Raw genomic sequence first — 17,376 nt, 5'->3', positions numbered from 1 at the left:
TTACTTAAATGCTTCAGCACTTTTTAACTTTTTTGTTTATTAAATATAGAACATATAGTTTTATTTGTTTGCCATAGTTGTTGATAACTCAGTTGAAAATATGGTTGTAACAGATGTAGCCAACTCTAATTAGCTATATAATTTTGGTAAACTCTGAGGTTCTACCATTCTGAGTCTCAGTTGTGCTAAAGATTGAATGAGATTTCTTTATACACTCAATTGAATGATGGACATATAATAAGTGCTCAATAAACAGCTAATTATAAAAAATAAAACTAGCTGATAAATCTTTAAACAAAAGGGTAATATTAGAGCATTATCATCACTATTATAATAATCTACATAAACTTTGTCACAATTCCTACAAATTCCAGTACTTGAAGCAGAATTAGGCTGCTTAGAAATTCATCAAATACTATTTATTTTTTGATGCACAAAAATGTGGAAAATAATACTAAGAATAGATCAGTGTCTGTTCCTCTATATGATGCCTCCTTTCTATTGCTCCTCCAAGGACTATGTTGTAAACAAAAAGAGAGCTGTTTCAAAGAGTTTAAATGTTATAAAATTTGGATAGAAAAAAATTACTAAGTATACTTTTTAGTGGAGCTGATAGGAAGTCATGCTTTTTGTGATCTTTTTCAAGAGGAAAACTAATTATTTATCTGATACTTTGTGTGTATTTAAGCCTTATATTTGGATACCAGTGTGCTCTTAATTGGCTTCCTACATGGCTAGGTGGTAAAGAATCTGCCCGCCAAGAAGGAAATGCAGGCTTGATCCCTGGGTCTGGAAGGTCCCCTGGAGAAGGAAATGGCAGCCCACTGCAGTATTCTTGCCTGGAAAATTCTGTGGACAGAGGAACCTGGTGGGCTCCAGTCCATTGTTATTGTGCTCAGTTCTTTCTGACTCTTTGCAACCCCATGCACTGCCCCATGCCAGGCTTCCCTGTCCTTCACGAATCTCCTGAAGTTTGCTACAGTCCATGGTGTCACAAAGAGTCGGACATGACTTAGTGACTAAACAACAACTAAAAAAGTGTTCTTAATTATATGAGACTCTTTCAGATCACTGACCCCCAAATCAGTCTCTCCTGGACTTCCTTTTGATTTCCCATTCCGTATAAACTAGTGTATCTATTTTAGTAACTGTTCCTTCATCATAGTTGAGGTTATATGGGGAGATGTTTTCCCATTCCAGATGTTGGACTGTGTTTTATAGTATAATTTCATGGTTTCCACTACTTAACTACAGTTTGAAAATATGGTCTAGATTCTTTACTTTTAAAAAATTTCACCTATACATTATTAAATTTAAGGAATTATAATATGAATACCTCATGGGTGATAACCCTACATGCTTTTAGCCTCGTGGCATTGTCAGCATGATGATACAATAAAACCTCTTGCCAGTCCCATGAGACAGCTTTTGAAAGCTGTCAGGTTAAATGGCAGGAAACTATTTTGTTTGCTGTATGAAACTCCCGCAAATGCTGACTGTGCATTGGCACCATAGTGTGTGCTGGCATTGGCCTTCCCTCCTGGGTACAATGTTTTGAGCATTGCTGCCATTTACATTCTTGAAATAGAATGGATCAGTTCCAAGTAGCATGATTGGTACAGGCAGTACAAGTTTATTAGAGAGGTTGGTGTTTGCCCTCAGTCCTCAAAGAACTTACCTAAGTCTTAAGCAATCTTTATTTGTACATGAGAGAATGATGTCTGTAGTATCCATTTATGCTGATAGTACTATAATAGCAAGAGGCAGAAGGCAACAGCATGCATGCAAAAGGGATGATTTAAATTTCCCAATTGAAGCTTAAAACGATATTGCTAACAAAATGAGACAAAACCAGATAAATTTTTTTCTTAGTATGTTCATGTTTAAGCAATATGATATTAAGAGTTTTGCCTGTGTTTGATGTATCGCTATCATATGAAAGTGATCATGTGTCTTGCTCACATTTTTAAAAAGCCATATTGAGATGCTTTATTCTGGCACAAGATGGCACTTTAACTTCAGAGATCCAGCAGGATCTCTATGAGCTCTCTCATTGCAAATGGAAAACATGCTGTAGCTCATCCTCTGAAGCAGAAATCAGAGGTAGAAACAGGCAAAGAAAAGCAGAGAGCTGTTTTCCAGTGGAGAAGTTGTTTGCAATATGATGCAACTGAGTGTGTGTTGCAGGGAATGCATTCAGGGCAGGGCAACTGGTGCAAGGATCTTTTGTTTAATGAGTCTGAAAAATGAAAGGTAAGTTAATCTTATCTTATGTATAAAAGAAGAGCACTCCCAGATTTTTTTTTTATTTTAAAACCCATATAGTCTCTCATCAATGCAATCTTCTTGAAAATGTCTAATATGTTTTATTGAGAATGCAAAAATCCAATTATTATGCTTGTATTATAGTATACAATCAGTTATTTGTAGTCTTACTGTGGCCACTACTGCTATTGCTACTCTAGGGGGAGTGTGTGTGCGTGTGTGTGTGTGTGTGTGTGTGTGTGTGTTTTCTTTTTACAAGGAGAGACAATTCTGACTCCTAGCTGACTCCTCTGGGAGCTGACTGTTCTCATTTATATGCATGTAAAGTTTCTGTATCAATGCACCCTATTACTAGATATCTTCATTGTCTAATACTATTTAGGCATCCTCTTGGGAAGCAGCATAGATTGGTTCTGAATTGAAGATGCACAAGCCTGTCAGAGTCACTCTTGCCCTTCTTCCTTTCATAGTTGGCAGAAAGCATTGCAGGCTCAAGGCATTCCTTGTTCTTCATTTCACAGAACGATTTCAGATGTGATACATACAATTTGGGGGTGGGGGCGGGGAGGAATTTGTCCTATTCCTATGTCCAACAGTCTCAATTACAAATTATCTAGCATTAAAAAAGGAAATGGTAAGATAAAAAAGTTAAAATCCTAGAATAATTGGGATTTTAATAAAATCTGTTCAGAGTTTTATTTCATTGTTTTTAGGAAATACAAAAAACAAAAGTGCATTAGTACCACAGATTAGAATTGTTGAAAGACATATAACAGCCCCTATAAACTAGCACCATCTTCTATTTGCATAATATATAAAAGTTTACTGATCATTTTCCTATGTATCTTTTTTTAGCTTCACATTTTTAGATTATTAATCACAAATTTCAACAACCAAATTCACTCTTGCAAATTCAAGCAGTTTTTTTGAATGGTTTTATGTCATGTTGTTTGATAACATACAGACCCTGCAATAGCTGGGGGAACCAAGCTGGGATGTAACCCTCAGGACAAAGTCCTCAGCAGCAGTGCCCACCACAGCACAGGGCTGTCAACAGCTGTTCAGATACAGGGGGGCCACACTGGAAGAAGCAGATACTTTTGGACACTGCTTACATAGAGGATGATTTATCCACACAGCTATTACCTCATCTTGCTTCATCCTGCATCCACATTTCAAAAAGTCAGCTGGTGCTGGCAAAACTCAGATTATGTGACTATAACCTAGTCACAAGGGAATCTGGGAAACATAGTGGTTTCTTTCTCCTCTGGAAAAGTGAGTGCACAGTATGAGAACTCCACACATTGTAGCAAGATGGTTCAATGGATTTGGGGCAGGTGTAAACTCTAGGTGGTTAGGCAAGGCTTTTATTATTCTGTTGCTTCAGAAGAAAGTAATTGGAACTCAAATTTTGAGGTTCAGTTCTCATAAAGAACACCAGACCAGTCCTGTAATTGTTAATGTATTCAAAATTATAATATTTTAATATTTAAATTATCTGTATTGTTAAGATCTCTGGGGGAAACTCACTATTACTGAGCTTATTTCTACATATTAGAAATACTCATTTTAAAATGGGAAAACTCAGTTTCATTTTAGTAGAGATGTTCTCATTATGTATCCCTAAGGCTAGAAAAATTTCTGGCATGGAGGCAAAATCAGTTGGCTCTAGCTCCAGCAAAAAGTAATAAAAAAATCAAACTTCTTGCCAAGATATTGGCCCTGGTGTTTCAGGAGGAAGTTTTATTTTAGGAAAATAATTATTTGATATTAGATCTTGTATAGAGAAAAATACAATAGCCTAAAGTATGGCACAATTAAAGTTCAAATGTTCTCCAGTGCTACTTATGAATTTCAGTTATTGTATACAAATCTTAAATTGTTGCAAACTTCTTTCATGATTTCTTCTGTACTCCTGCACAGGAATGCTTACTCTTGTCTTTGCCTCCCTTCCTGGTCTGTGTCTGTGACGTCAATGTATTTTCTACTGCATTGTTTTATAGTCTCCCTGTGGTGATTTCTATTGGCTAGTATGAAGAGCAGCCTGGAAGTTACTCCTTGAGTATGGTCAGTCATCATACCTTCAGTAAGCTGTATACTTCTATGGGGTATATGTCAGTAGTTTTTGCAGACACCTCTACTTCTGTGTGTTCCTCGCATGAAGGCTAAGTCACTTCAGTCATGTCTGACTCTTTGAAACCTTATGGACCTTAGTCCACCAGGCTCCTTTTTCCATGGGATTCTCCAGGCAAGAATACTGGAGTGGGTTGCTGTTCCCTCTTCCAGGGGTTCTTCCCAACCCTGGGATCGAACTTGCTTCTCTTATGTCTCCTGCTTTAGCAGGCGAGTTCTTTACCACTAGCACCACCAGGGGAGCCCAGTATTTGCTCCTTAAATAATGAATCTTTATGATTGGCAGGAACCCAGTGCAACAAATTCATGCCAACAGGAAGTGTTCTGATTCATGAATGTGGGGAGAATATGAGAGTAGCTCTCAGTAGATAAAAGAGGCTCAAGGATTTGAACATGGATCTCGGTGCTATCCTAAATCTTCTTTCTTGTCTCCTCTTGAGTTAATTTTGTTTACAGCCACATGGCAGAAGAAGTGACAATCGGCTGTCCCAGCCTCATATCACTCAAGTAGGTGGTCCTAGAGGAAAAAGAGTGTCTAATTCCTGAAAGGCAGGTTGCCACCCTCAGAGCACAATGTCATCGAACACACTTGGGTTGCTTGGCAGTGGACCAAGAACAATTGACAATGGTCTGGGGTATTAGGATTTTCTGAGTCTGTATCAAATGACCACTCCTCTAAAACACTCCTGGGAAAACAAATAATGTGACTGACAATCCTACTAGGACAACAAAAACTGGAGGAAGTCTTCCCAAAATATAGGACAACTGTTCAGAACACGAACAGGATGAGTACACTACAGAGTTACCCAGTGGTCTGCTGTGTACCTCCTTATTCTGTAGTCTGGTGAGACTGCATGCAAGTGCATGCTTCACCGTTTCTAGTGAATTCCAGCTTTCAGCAGTCTGGGACAACAGAACATATAATAAAAAATAATGCACATTTCAATAGCTTCAAGCCTTTGCCTGTCAGCTCAGAAAGTAATTTTTCCCCCATAGTTTGTTCAGAAAGAGCTTATAAAGGTCAGAGAGAAGTCATGTGGGTTACAGTAATTGAATACCCGGTAGATCAAAAGAAACATCAGAAGTGATAAGAATTGTTTCTATTTCTGCTGCGTTTCTTTAATGACTGTCTCCATGAATTTAAAGGCAGCTTAGACATAAGCATTTTTAATTTATTTTTTTTATTTTTAATTGGAGGAAAATTGCTTTACAATGTTGTGTTGGGAGGCTCAAGAGAGAGGGTGATAATATGTATGATTATGGCTGAATTGTGTTGTTGTAGAGATAAACATTTTATAGTTCCCTTTCTCACAAATACAAGATTATATCATGCCTCCTCTATGCTCCTGGGGCTTCATTGCTGGATCAAATGATAAAGAATCTGCCTTCAATGCAAGAGACCCAAAATTCAATCCCTGGGTTGGGAAGATTTCCTGGAGAAGGGAATGGCAACCTACTCCAGTACTCTTGCCTGGGGAATTCCATGGACATAGGAGCCTGGCAGGCTATAGTTCACGGGGTTGCAAAGAGTCAGACACCAATGAGCAACTAATACTTCCACTTTTTTTTTCTTTCACTTTATTTATGCTCCTTGTGTATGTGTGTGTGTGCACTTAGTCAGTCAGTAATATCTGACTCTTGCAAAGCCTTATACTCCCAGAGCATCATTTTAAGTATTACACTGAGGAAGATGGAGAGAACTTAAAGTCCTTAGTATTCATTGTGATGTTTAGCACCTTCCCCTTCTCACCTATATAACTGATGAAAATAAGCATTAAGTAAAACGAAGACCCCAAAATGAAGTTGAAATATAAATCATCATGTTGTTCTCCCTTATATGTAATAGTGTGAAAAGAGGCTTCTCATGAATGTGTTTTATTAGATATAATGTTCTATAATGCAGAAACAGTGGAAGAAATTCTTCATGAACACACTCTAAAACCTAGATGTTATAGAGGTACCATAAAATTTCATTTAGGAATATCCTAAAGAGCAGAGTCTGAATGACTCTCTAAGTTGAATGGAAAGAACCCATCAATTCAACATGACTAAGGGCCTGTATTGTTTCAGTGCTGCTATTTGACCTGAAGATTATAGGCAGTCTCAGATTATTCAAGGGGTAAAGTCTTTGAATTTCATCTTTGGAATTTTTTTTAGAAGAGTGGGTAGGAGAGTCTAAAAATACCCTTCTTATACACATTTGGGCTTCCCTTGTGGCGCAGCTGGTAAAGAATCTGCCTGATATCCAGGAGACCTGGGTTCGATCCCTGGGTTGGGAATATCCCCTGAAGAAGGGAACGGCTACCCACTCCAGTACTCTGGCCTGGAGAAATCCATGGACTGTATAGTCTATGGGGGTCACAAAGAGTCAGACATGACTGAGCAACTTTCACTTCAAGCACATTTACTAGACAAAATCTTAACAGCTCATCTTCACTCTACACAAGCCATTTAGACACCTGTCCTAGTCTCAAGATATTCCAAGACATCAGTGTTCAGTGGTTGGTTAACATTTGACAAATATCTGCTTGGATTATGAGTGAAGCTAAAATATCTAATCACTTCTGTTCATAAGAGGAACATACATAATTCAATGACAATAATTAATGAGATGCAGTGTTAAGTACTGGACTGGTCAAAAAGTTTATTTAAATTTATCCATAAAATCTTATGGAAAAGCCTGAATGAACTTTTTTGCCAGACCAATATAATCTGTGATCATTTCATTCCTTGATAACCTGCTATATAATCTTATAGTAACATTTACAAATTCTTGTGTTCTTTACCTGTGTGTTTATGTGTCATTATAACATATATCTTAAAAAAAATTTAAAGATAGTATGTGTATTTTTTAGAAGATCAATATTTAAAATTTGTATGAAAACATTCGAAGATTATATGAAAAGCATTTTGTTTTTCTGTCGCTCAGTCATCTGACTCTTTGTGACCCAGTGGACTGCAGCACGCCAGGTTTCCCTGTCCTTCACCGAAGTTAAGAGCAAGCTATTGCACCTTGTTCACCATTAAATTCTTATCACTTAGCATAATATCTAGACAATAGATGATAAGGTTTTAGTAAATGTTTGCTGAATGAACAAATTACTTATTTTTATCACGAATACAATCATGGGTATACTCAAATTCAGGGGTAGTAACTTCTGTCTTTTTAGTCTTTGGCAGAATACCACTGTTGTAGTCTCTTAAGTGGGTTGAAGTGAAAACATTTTTATATGATTCTCAAATGAGTTGTAATAATCTTTGTGTGTGCTAAGTCACTTCAGTCATATCTAGCTCACCAGGCCCTTTTGTCCCTGGGATTCTCCAGGCAAGAATACTGGAGTGGGTTGCCATTTCCTTCTCCAGGGGATCTTCCCAACTCAAGAATCACACCCATGTCTTTTAAGTCTCCTTAATTGACAGTCAGGTTCTTTACCACTAGCACCACATGGAAAGCCCTTGTAGTAATTGTTAGGGATTCTCAAAAACATTCTAGTTTTCCTTCTTCCAGATGCATAGTAGAATTTCATTTTCCTGGCCCCTTAAAACAGTTGTAAGAGCATGAGACTTGTTTTGCAATAAAAGATAAATGTAAGTGATATGTATTATTTCCAAATGGTGGCATTAAGAGTGCAAGCTTAAGTTACCACACTGTTTTCCAAGTTAAAATGAACTTTATTATAGAAGCAGTAAAAATGAGATAAATCACTAAAGAATAATGATAGACATAAGTGATTCAATTATGAGTCAGACTTAGAGAAATAGACTTTTCAGAACAGTATTTATTAAACTCAAAATCACAGTTTGAAGTTGCTAATGGACTTTGTTATTTCTGTATTCAGACATGAAAGTGAAAGGCGCTCAGTCCTGTCTGACTCTTTGTGACCCCATGGGTATAGTCCATGGAATACTCTAGGCTGGAATACTGGAGTGGGTAACCTTTACCTTCTCCAGGGGCTCATTCCAACCCAGAGATAAACCCAGGTCTCCCACATTGTGGGCAGATTCTTTACCAGCTGAGCCACAAAGGAAGCCCAAGAATACTGGAGTGTGTAGCTTATCCCTTCTCCAGCGAATCTTCCCAACGCAGGAATCAAACCGGGGTCTCCTACATTGCAGGCAGATTCTTTACCAACTGAGCTATCAGTTCAGACATGAGGACTTACTTATTCTAAGGTCACAAAAGTTTCTTTTCAAACTGTTAAGTATCCTGTTTACCATTTTAGAGTAACCTAAATTGTTGCCAGATTATAGACGACTATTTCATTATTTATAACATTTACATTAGCCATCATTTATAAGAGCCTGATCTCTTGCTTTAATTCCTTGAATTTACAGCTTCCTTTGCAGAATTTTTTGTCTTTTGTTGTGTTTCTGCTTCTTTTCATCAAAAGGGAATAGGAAAAACTTCTCTTAATCAGGATTCTTCTTCAATTCTATGATCTTCAACCTTCAATTCTATGATCTTCGACCTTCAATAAGAAAAGAATTATCTGTACAAGTTTAAGCATAGGTAATTTCTGTTATTATATCTTTTCATTAAGCTCTCTCTTAGTGACGCTTTACTCTTTACAAATAAGTAATGTGTTGTCATATAATGAAAAGAGTGAAAGTCACTCAGTCATGTCCGACTCTTTGTGACCCATGGACTGTAGTCTACCAGGCTCCTCTGTCCATGGAGTTCTCCAGGCAAGAACCCACTGAAGTGGGTTGCTATTTCCTTCTCCAGGGGATCTTCCCAACCCAGAAGTCGAACTCAGGTCTCCCACATTGCAGGTAGGCTCTTTACCAAGTGAGATACCAGGGAAGCCATACCAGGAAGACATTATACTGTCATATAATGCATCCTCTATAAAGAAACCTGGTCATGTTCAGCCTACTTATTTTTAAATCCCATGATAGGATACTGAAGAAAAGGTTGTCATAATCCCTGTAAACTCACTCACCTTCATGTGGATCTAAAGAAAATCTCTGTGATATCAGGATTTTTAAAAACAATTTCTTGCTCATATTTAGTTATAACATTTGTTCTTCTCATGTTAATTTTATGTCCCTGATTAGACAAATCTAGAAGAGACTATTTTTTATATAATTTATATAAACTATATAATCTATTTTCATCAACTGTGTATGTCTGTATTTATCTGTGTGCGTGATTAAAATATATATATATATATATATATATAATTTGTTTCTCTCCCGCATATAAGAATTTAGTTTATTTACTTTTCCAAGGGTCCTTGATAATAAATTTCTGTTCCAATTCTGCCATACACTTTAGTTTCTGTCTCCCTAACAGGTCATACAGCCTAGAAATTGGAACATAGTTTTAGCTGTTAATTTTTAAAACGTTAAAACGTTAAGATGATAATAGAGCTCTTAGAGTAGAATTGTGAAATGCTTTGGAGAATGATTAAGGACTGATCACCTTTAACATGTTTTGTTGATTGGTTCCCAAATTTATTTCCAGGTTTCATGATATGTTCAGAAGCCTCATAAGACACAGTGGGCAATCATACTCATGCCTAAACCTTATTACAGTAAAAAGACACAGTGGAAAAAGACAGCAAGGGGAAAAGTTACAAAGAGCAAAGTCCTTGGGAAACCAGGAACAAGCTATCAAAAGTCCTTTCCCAGTGGAGGCACACAGGATGTGCTTACCTCCATGAATGGGCTGTGACAACACATACGGAGTGTTTTTGTTAGTTTTATTTGGCTGTGCTGGGTTTGTTGCAGCATGCAAGATCATTGAGGTGCACAGCCTTCTCTAGTTGTGGCATGCAGGTTTAGTTGCCTCCTGTCATGTGGGATCTTAGTTCCTGTATCAAGGGTCAAACTGCATTCCCTGCATTGGAAGACAGATTCTTAACCACTGAACCACCAGGGAAGTCTCATATGAAGTGTTTTCTGCCAGGGAAACTCATTAGAGAATCAGTTCTGAAAGTTTTATTGGGTAGAGTAGACACTTTTGGCCTATCACCTACCAAAATTCTAGACTTTCAGAAGGAAATTAAGTACCAATATGAATCACAGTTTATAGAGTTTACACACAGTGAGACACCCATCATATACAGAAAGTTTCAGTTCAGTGTGGGTGACTGCTTACCAGTTAAGTTCTCAGACACAGCCAAGGGCCAACCCTTGAAGCAGGCCGTTTGACGATAGCAGTCTCAGGCCTGTGGTGTCCGCTGTTTTCCATACACCACTGTGTCTCTTTCCCTGACGTCACTCTCTTGATTTGTTTCCTGCTATGTTTGAATCTATGAATTTGTCCTAAGTTATTATTTTTCTAATTTGCCATGCTCAATTATTTTTTGTTCTTAAAAATACCTTCTGGGTACAGAGTTTCTTTTCTTTTCTGTTTTTGCTTTTTCTTTGGGCAGAGGCATGGGGCTTCTTTAGTTTTTTTTGTTTTAAAATATTTATTTATTTGGCTGCACTGGGTCTTAGTTGCAATACGTAGGATCTTTATGTGGCATCTTTAGTTGTGGCATGTGGTATCTAGTTCCCTGACTAGGGATCACACCTGGGCTCCCTGCACTGAGAGTGCAGATCACCAGAGGAGTCCCCAGGTTTCTTTTTTGGGGTAATAAAAATGTTCTGAAATTATGGTTGCTGGCTGCACAACTTTTTACATATACTAAAATTCATTGAGTGGTACATCTTATAAAGGTGAATTTTACGTTGGTTGACTTGCATCTTAAACAATTTTTTGAAGACAACTTTACCTTCAGATCTATTTAAAAAGTTTCCTTGTTTGTTTGGTTGATTGTCACAGCAATGCTTTTCTTAAACACCATTAGACTTTAGTTTGCCTAGTTTCAGACTAAATGTTTTTCAGTCAAAGACATTTCAGAGTGAAACATGGCCATAAAACCTTGACAGTAGGGGTATCTTCTGTTTGGCATGTACTTTATGCTTCACAAAGAAAGTGTATATACATTATTTAACTTCATCCCCCTCAAGCACTCTCTGTTCATTATGCAATTGGAGAGTCACAATATGATAACCCTTTAGTACCGTAACAGTTTATTCAAAGGGCGTGACTAGAATTTGACACTTAGAGAGGTCTTCAGAGTCTGATGTCAGGACAGGTCTGCAACTTTGTACACATAGTGTGATTTGCTTTGAAAAAGCAGTTCAACCTTCTCCCAGGTGGGTACAAGGACCAGGTTGTCCAGGCTGGTGAAAATGGCACAGTATGCTCTGTCATTGTTTTGGTTCTTTGTTACTGTAATGATAAATATCTCCCCCCAAAATTAATGACTTAAAATAGCCATCTGTTATGTTAGCTCGTGTTTTTTGTGGGTCAGGCATTTGGAAAGGGCTTGACTGGGTGACACTTCTGTTCCACATGGCATGACAGAGTAAACTGAATGCTATTCAGCTGACAGCTGGGCTATTCTGGAAGATTCCTGTCAGCTTCACTCAAACGCCTGGCATCTTGGTGGGGACAGAACAAAGACTGGGTTCCTTTGAGTCCTTCTTCTTCATGTGGTCTCAGGACCTCTCCATCAGGGTGGACAGACTTTATGTGGTAGTTTAAAGCTCCTAAAGAACAAAACAGAAGCTGTCAGTCCCCTTAAAGCCTGGACCAAGAGATTCATTAGAGTTGTTTGAATCGTGCTGTACTGGCTAAAGCCATTCCAGCCAGCCTAGACTGGAGGGGAGAGGACAGCCATGAACTTGCAATGCAAAGAGTGTCAGAGAATGTGTGGTCATGTTGAACCCACCACAGTTACTCACAGCTGATTTTGTGTCTTTGATTATGCTTACATTTTGGGTTAAAACTTAATATCTTCTTCTAGTTCCTCAAGCATTCAAAAGCAGAATGAAATTTGATAGCCTAGGGCTTTTCTAACATATCGTTGGTAACTGCTACTGCTAAGCTAAGTCACTTCAGTTGTGTCTGACTCTGTGCGACCCCATCCCTGGGATTCTCCTTGGTAAATAACAGCACAAACTGGTCAGGAAATGCCCCTGCACAATAGCTTTAAAAAACTTTCAGATTCCCCACTGCTATCCTTTGTTGTTTCACCTAAACAATTCCTACTAGGCATTCATGCCAGTACTTAGTGAAAATTTACAATAAAAAATTTAGTGAATTTTTGTTTATGCCCGGATTAAATATTAGACAATTATCAAAGATCAGGTAAAATATATCTATTGGATCCAGGAGTTGCCCTCTCTGCTGTGAGTAAGGAATTACTTTAACATATGACCTCTTTTGGAGCCATAGAATTTATATGATAAAGGATGAATATATTTTAAAGATGTGAGAAAAGTAAAGTGTAGAGATTTAAAATCCATTAAAATGAAGTTAAAAAGAGAGAAAGCAGGAGTTAAGTTCTGTGGTGAACATGGCAGGTATTTGTATAGAAAATTGTTCTGAAAAATAAGTGTTAGACAAATTTCATTTACTTTATATCTTTAACTACCAAATTCTCTGTGTGTGGTCTGAGGTCAAATACTGTGAATTATTAATACTTTAAATATTTACATTCTCTAACGTTCATGCTTAGTAAGTAGTGATATGATCTTCACTTCTGTCCTATTTTAGGAGTTTTGAAAGCCGCAAAATCAGTGAAAAGCCTCAAAATCATTGTAATTTTTTATATAGTTGCTTTTTGACTATAAAATAATCTACATGTTCTTAAAATATTGCCCAGTACTGATTAGTTTTATAACTTCTTTAATATATATTAAGCACTGTGTGTGTGTGCAAAGGCTTACAAAATTAAGTTGCAGCTGGAAATTTACAGTGCTGTGTTAGTCACATAAATTATCTTCTTCTCCTTCATTATTTTCTTTCTTGCTCTTTATTTTTGAAATAGAATTAGTCTTTTACAAAATCTTTGACCTTCTTCAAATAATTTCCTGTCCTTTGGAGAGGCCTAGACTCCATAGCTGATACCTGGGACTATGAAATATGCACTTGCCTAAGGTGCCAGAGCTACTGTCACGGAGAGTCTGTTGACATTTAAAAATAAACACTGTCATGTCCGAACTAGAGGAAAAAATAGGTACCCCTGCTGTACTTTTAGCTCTCTTCTCTGTTTGCTGTCCAGAAGCTCTGCCTGGGGTTGAAACGCTGAATGGTTCTCAGATATGTCTAAATGCATTCCTTGCTGTGAAGCAGGATGGAAACTGGATGCTTCTTATGGTCTGAATTTCCTTGCAACGTTATTCACTTTTTCAACTTTTTCTCCCAAAGGCTATAATAGAACGTAAGCAAAGTAATAAAGCACGTCTTGGGACAGGCCACATACTATAGACTTTAGTTGTCATCTCATTCACTGTAACTCCTAATGAATCTATGACAACAGTCTTTCTTGAAAAGTGTCTCTTTATGTTCCATCCAAGTCTGACTTTACTCAGATTCTATTATGGAATTTTGCTTCATGCTCCATGTACCACTCTTAAAAGCATTTTTATCTTTTGTCTGTTCCAAATTCTTAGAATCCACTGAATTATAGTTTTTGGTAGCTGGTTATCTAGAAGGCAAAGCTGCAGAGATGGCATTTTCCAAAGAGCTATATTGTTTGTTTGAATAAAACAGTTTCTGAGCTAAAAATATGGGTATTTTCTAAAGACAATTAAAAAAAAAAACAACTCTTCACCAAGAGAATTATATATACCTTAAGATATGATAAAAATAATGGGGCAAGTGTTAAAGTTGTTAAAATCCCCATGTGTAAATTCTAACATCAGTTTAGTACAATGATGATAAGTGATGCTATGAGAGAGAAACTTGAGATTATTAAATGTCTGATGATTCTCGTTTTAGTGATTCCTAGTCCGAAGAAAGAGCAACATATTTGGAATTATTTGTAAATCTTGAGAGTGTAAATATAAATTGCAATGTGCTTATATACCACTCTAGATAAGATGTTGGAAATATAGAGAAAGATGAATTAAGAAAAAAAAGTAAATTTTAAGAGGGAAAGAACTGGAGGTTAGAAGCAACACGACTTCCTTTCTGAATCTACCCTCCCTCGTCTCCTGTGGTACCCACAACCAAATTCAAAAGGGTGTTTCAAAACTCCAATTAAATTTCAGGCATGCGTCTATGTATAAAGAAGTATCTAATTAAGTGGTTAGTCAGCAGTGTGACTTTATGATTTCTGGAAAATAGCAAGGCTCTTTATCAATGCAGAAAATGTTGCTTACTGAGGAAACCAATTTGGTATGCAACAAAAGGGAATGAAAGCCAGGTAGAGTCACCACGGAAGGTTAAGAGTATTCATTTGAATTCCAGAAATACAGAAAATTGAAAACTCACAGATATACTAGAACTACAATGACAACAATGGGTTATTTTCATCCACTAATTTTTTAAAAATTGAAATGCAATTATTGTGTCAGGCATTGTGCAAACAAAGCCCTAGGGATTCAATAATAAATAAAACAAAAAATGGTCCCTCCTCACTGACTTTTATATTCTTATGGGGGAGATAGACTCTGAAAAAAAAATATGTAGGGAGAAGTTGTAATTTTAATATGTAAGACAAAATATAACAAGTTGTCTGAGACCATAAGGGAAGATTTATTTTTCATTTAACTATGAAGTTGAGTCCCAAGTTGACCATCAAGGACCTACTGTATAGAACAGGGAGTTCTGCTCAATATTATTGTTGTTATTCAGTTGCTATGTCAAGTCTGACTCACTGAGACCCCATGGAAGACAGGCTCCTATGTCCTTCACTATCTCCCACAGTTTGATCAAATTCATGTCCATTGGTTCAGTGATACCATCTAACCATATCATCCTCTGTCACCCCTTTCTCCTCCTGCCATCAACCTTTGCCAATATCAGGGTCTTTTCCAATGAGTCAGCTGTTCTCATCAAGTGGCCAAAATATTGGAGCTTCAGTATTAGTCCTTCCAATGGATATTCAGGGTTGCCTTCATTTAGGATTGAGTGTTTTGATCTCCTTGCTGCCCAAAGAAATCTCAAGAGTCTTCCCCAGCACCATAATTCAAAAGCATCAATTCTCTGGCTTTCAGCTTTCTTTATGGTCTGACTCTCACATCCATACATGACTACTGAAAAACCATAGCATAACTTTAACTTTACAGGCCTTTGTTGGCAAGGTGATGTCTCTGCTTTTTAACAAGCTGTCTAGGCTCAATATTATGTGACAATCTAAATGGGAAAAGAATTTGAAAAGGAATAGAGACATCTGTATGTATAGTTAAATCACTTTTCTGTTTACCTGAAACTATTACAACATTGTTAACTATACTCCAATATAAATAAAAACTTAAGAAAAAACCACAAAGTTGGTTAAGAGAAGGGAGAGAAGTCCCTAATGCTAGGCAAGATTGAGGACAAAAGGATAAGAGGACGTCAGAGGATGAGATGGCTGGATGGCATCACTGATGCAATGGACACGAATTTGGGCAAACTCTGGGAGATGTTGAGAGAGGAGTGCTGCTGGCATTGTGCAAACATGGGGTCATGAAGAATTGGACACAATGAGGAGACTGAACAACAACAAGGGAAGGTGAACTAGACAGTACTTGCTGATGTTACAAATCATGGATTCCTTGCCTTTCCGGTGATAATGCCAAGGCCTGAGTTACATACCATTGTTTCTCAGCCCTTTTGTAGAACTCTTGGCTTCCTGAATTCTGGTGAGTTGATCATCTGGTCTCTTTTATATCTGAAACAGACTTAAGATTAAAAAGAAAATTACATCATTGGTTGAAACCACAAATAAAATGTTATTTTTGATGGAGAAAGCTTTTCCAAAATATAACTTATGATTGCAGTAGAGAGGTTTTAGAAGGCTGCTGTTTTTTTCTTTGTCCACTTCCTCTACCCTTTCTTTTAATTCTATCAGTATACTCATTCCTGTGATAAATGGCTTACTAATAATCCATGTGCATTTAGAAAATATTCAAATTTTGCTATTAAAATATCACAGACATTGTGGCTTTCTGTCAAAAGTTAATCTCTAAGACATTTTTAAGGTCAGCACAGCTGTTACACTGTTTAAATAACCACCATTGCCCTGTTAAATTAATCTAAGAGGCTAGTTGGTATAACATACCACCTTTCCAATGATCCCTACCTTTATTTAAATTGGTAAGGTAATAGGTTTGAGAGATTCTGTAATGTATCCTCGCCTATAGGTTAAAATTTTGAATTAAATGGTGTCAATATTTGTATATTTCTCCCTTAATGTTTGAATTCTCAAGGTCTCCATCATTACCAACCATATTTTTATACTACTCTTCAGTATGTGTGATTAACATTTTCAGCTTAAGTGGAAATAGGAAATGGTCATGGCTAAATTGCTTCTTGTTAAGTCACTTTCCATTACAGACTCTGTATAGTAAAATTGGTGTGCTCAATCATCTTAAGAAACAAGAACCACTGTATGGTTTTCATTCATTCTCATTCAGAGTTTTCATTTGATTAATCTTAAAGTGCCTGCACACTGGTTTCAAAGTTGTTCCAAAGATAGTATAGCATAGACATAAAATACACACTTTCAGGTTATTTTAAAATATAGCATACAGATTTCTAAAAAACAAACAAACAAACGAGCAATGCTTCTGTGACATAATTACTATTTATGTCAGACTCAGACATCTCTAAAAACCACACATAAATGTAGCTAGATTTCCAAGTCAAGGAAACCCTTTGAAATGCACTTCAGGTACTCATGCCTGAAATATATTTGCTATGTTTTAAAACTTTATTGCTAAAATATATATCCTGTAAAAGCTATTCTACTAATATTTCATCAGAATTTTTTTTTTTTTTTTTTTTTTTAACTTTTCTGGGTCTTTGTGTCTGTGCAAGGGCTTTCTCTAGTTGCGCCGAGCAGGGCTGCTCTCTAGTTGTAGGTCATGGGCATCGCGTGCTGCAGAGCACAGGCTCTAGAGCACATGGGCATCAATAATTGTGGCATATAGACTTCGCTGCCTTGTGGCATGTTGAATCTTCCTGAAGTAGGGATAGAACCCATG

The sequence above is a fragment of the Muntiacus reevesi genome, chromosome 8 (assembly GCF_963930625.1).
Source record: "Muntiacus reevesi chromosome 8, mMunRee1.1, whole genome shotgun sequence".
In the NCBI taxonomy this organism is placed as follows: domain Eukaryota; kingdom Metazoa; phylum Chordata; class Mammalia; order Artiodactyla; family Cervidae; genus Muntiacus; species Muntiacus reevesi.
This window is presented reverse-complemented; position numbering follows the sequence as displayed.